Source organism: Gossypium hirsutum, chromosome D13 (assembly GCF_007990345.1).
Source record: "Gossypium hirsutum isolate 1008001.06 chromosome D13, Gossypium_hirsutum_v2.1, whole genome shotgun sequence".
In the NCBI taxonomy this organism is placed as follows: Eukaryota; Viridiplantae; Streptophyta; class Magnoliopsida; order Malvales; family Malvaceae; genus Gossypium; species Gossypium hirsutum.
The window spans coordinates 48130747-48134634 of NC_053449.1; the positions used below are offsets into that span (position 1 = coordinate 48130747).

The 3888-nt window shown below is 27.2% G+C and overlaps 1 long non-coding RNA gene across 1 annotated transcript; it reads right to left on the reverse strand.

The window, feature by feature from the left end:
* Positions 1-587: 587 nt before the first annotated feature.
* On the reverse strand, positions 588-2849 carry LOC121225095 (uncharacterized). Its single transcript, XR_005922930.1, has 3 exons — positions 2749-2849; positions 2238-2312; positions 588-806 (listed from the first exon to the last, which is right to left on the reverse strand). It is a non-coding gene; the product is annotated as an uncharacterized lncRNA (long non-coding RNA).
* Positions 2850-3888: the final 1039 nt, after the last annotated feature.

The window sequence follows — 3888 nt, forward strand, 5'->3', positions numbered from 1 at the left end:
CTACGGGACTCGAAATTTAATTCTGTACATTTTTCTTGAAACTAGACTTATATATCTTCTTACCATAAAATTTTTAGAATTTTTGGTTCAGCCAATTAATACAGTTTATTAGATAAAGTCTCCCTTGTTTCACCACTTATCTGTCCTGACCTCTTGTTACTAAAAATAAATTTTCTCATTGTAGGATTTTCATATGAAGTTATTACTTGTTTCTACAGAAAATAGACTCAATAAGAAATCTAATCATGTAAAATAAAACTCATAAATATTTTTGGACAATTTTTAATAATTTTCTAAACTCAAAATAGGGGACACCAAAAACTGTTCTGACCCTGTGTCACGAAAATTCAAATATCTTAAAATATAAAATCCTTTTGTTAAACCGATATTTTTCCATGAAAATAGACTCAACAAGCTTTAATTTCATATATCATTCACCCTCTAATTCATTTTATACTATCCTAGGTGATTTTTCAAAGTAACATCATTGTAGCTGTTTGAAATCTGTTTCTTTGCAAACTTTTACTCTTTCATGATTTCCATGCATGATTTATCATCTAAATATACATATTACCAAACATATTCGTACTTAACCATTATAAAAGCCAAACATTATCACATACTCACACATCTTCCTTTAGCAATATCATAGATACAAACATTCAAAATGACTAATCCCTATACATCACTTAGGTATAAACATTACTTAGGTACATGCCACGTTATCAAAAGAAAGGTACATCACTAAAGTTTCTCTGAAGTCGGGATTACTTTGGATGCTGGAGCGACACTGGTTTTCTACTAACCTGCGCACGGAAACAACCGTACGCTGAGCATGGGAATACTCAGTGGTATTACCATAATTCAAATTTATAACATTAATCGATAAATTATATACATTTAATTTATGTCTATAATTATTCGTTAATTGTCTCGTACTTTAAAACAACTTGATAATTAATAACAATAAGCAATATTTCAATCTTGTATTTAATTGTATTCATACCTTATTTCACTATCTCAATTTTATTGGATTTTTCAACATCTCATTCTAATAACTCATTTCAATTCATACAAATTCAATCAATTTATCAACTCATTCATTATCATTTCTATTTATATTCAATTTAAACTTTTAATCATTTAATAAACATTTAATATATTAAAATCCATAAATAAATTTCAATAACTTGTATTCAATTAAATTCATATATAATTCCACTATTTCGAATCATTTTATTTTCACTTCTCATTTCTCAACAATAGCTAATTCAATTTGCTTTTCTTTACTTATATTTTTACATCATCTCATACTACCAAAATCATTTCATGAACTATATCGTTAACTATTTCTTGAACCCTTGGTTCATACATTTCATTTCCATATCTCAATTTAATATCTCATTTCGATTCATATTCAAGATCATTCAATAAAATTTATATTATCAAAATTATTCATTTACCCCTATTAACTTGACTCGGACTTTGGCGGATACACGGATCCAACCAAACACACCAGAATGGCACCCAGTGCCTCATCGGATAGTTCGAAGCAATAAAGTGACACCCAGTGTCTCATCGGCCAAGCTGAAGTAAGTTGGTACCCGGTACCTCATCGAATCTATCTAAAGTAACAATATGACACCCAGTGTCTCATCGACTCAAGGTCGAAGTATCCCTGAACACTTCCAATCCTATGGCATGCCAACTATATCCGACTCAGCCCGACTAGTTAATAGGGTATTAAAATCTTTTTTTTATTTCAAATTCACTTTCGATTCAATCACAATTCAACTCAGATTCATTTCCCACTTTCAAATCAATATACAATTCAATACCAATACATATTTCAAATATTCGCATACAATCATACTTCGATTCAATTCAAACCACTTTTCAATCAATACACAATTCACATATTCACATATCTTCAAATCTCATATCTCGATTTCCAATTCACATATCAATTCACAATTCACATATTCACACATAATCATAATTTAATTCACTTTTATTCAATTTATATTTTAATTCATTTTCCAATCAAACTCAAATCACTAATTATTTTTCAATCAATATGCATTTCAAATACTCACGTATTTTCTTCATTCAATTCAATTTCATTCAATCCAAATCACTATTATCATTTCTATTGCTTACCTAATTTTACTTATCTGCATGCATTTTAATTAAAATATAACAATTAATAATTAAATTCGAATTATGGTAATACTAACCGAAATTTCGCTCGAGTCACTCCTTGTTCACCTTCTCCTTTCCTTTCTCGGACAATAACTCTTGCACGACATTAGCTACGTAATTAAACAATTAAAAATAATTAATACACAATTTCATTAAAATATTTCCTTTTATACCTAAACTTTACCCAAATTCCAATTTAATCCCTTATCAATACTAATTTTATTTTCCCATTCTAACTCCATATTCTTTCTTAATTCTTACTACAAACTCAATTTAGCTCTTCAATTTCACCATAAATCCCTAATTTCGAGATTCTTTCAATTTAGTCCCTACTTTTCAAAACTTACACTTTATTTTACAATTAAATCCTTTACTAACTTCTAACTTGAAATTAAATCAATTTAACCCCTAACACTTCAATTTATTCAACATGAATAACATCTAATAATCTACTAAATTTCAAAATATCAACATAAATCAAGTAGTATTTATCTCTAGGATTCCTAAAACATCAAAACTAAGAGAAAATGGATTAAATTGACTTACCAAATGAGCTTACAACCTCAAAACCTCAATTTTCTCTTTTCTTTCTTTCTTTTCTTTCTTTCCTTCTTTCCTTCTCTGTTTCGTCCATGCTATTCTGTTTCTATTCTCTTTTCTATCTTTTATTTCATTAGTTTAATATAATAACAATAAAATAATAATATAAAATTATTTACTTAAATAATAAGTAAATGTGTAATAATTACTAATATATGTATTCTATTTTCCACATTTCATCATATACACCATACATTTGTCAACAATTTATTTATTTAAAATATAATAATATAATAATATAATATAATTTACAATATAATAAAATAATAATATACTTCAAAAAAAATCTCAGATTTTATCATGCATATGCCGCCTCATTTATGGGACTTGGCATATTTACCTATTTAGTTCTTTTAACTTTTCTTTAATCTATAATTAATCTTTTACCCTTATTGCAATTTAGTCTTTTTTAATCAATTAACCATTGGAACATTAAAATTTCTTAACGAAACTTTAATACTACCCTAATGACACTCCGTAAATATTTATAAAAATATTTACGGCTCAGTTTATAATATCGAGGTCTCGATACTTCATTTTTGACCCAATTTACCTAATAATTTCTTTTAAATCATAAAATTCACTCATTCAAAAATATTTCTAAAATCACGCTTAACTTATAATTATTAATTAATAAAATTTTCTAACTTTTTCATTGGATTTAGTGATCTCAAATCACTATTCTGACACTACTGAAAATTGGGCTGTTACAGGCATGACATTCTAATTCCTCAAAAATGAATTAGTCCAAAATACTCGTGTAATAAAATTTAAAAGAATATTCATTTGTTTAAGATTTATAAAGAAATCGGGGCCCAATACGTTAGGGCACAATTTCTCAAAATCCTAAACTTGGAATATTTCCTTTGTTATTATTTTTTAAAAAAATCTTTGTCTCGAGAAATCAATACGTCACATCCAATACGTTAGGATACAACATATTAAATTCCCGACAACAAGCTTTTCATTTTGTTTTTTGATTAATGAGCAATTCTCGATTGTTAGATTTAACGAAGAAAATTGGAACCCAATACGTTAGGGCTCAATTTCCTTGAAAATCCTAAATACGAGTATTATCTCAATTTT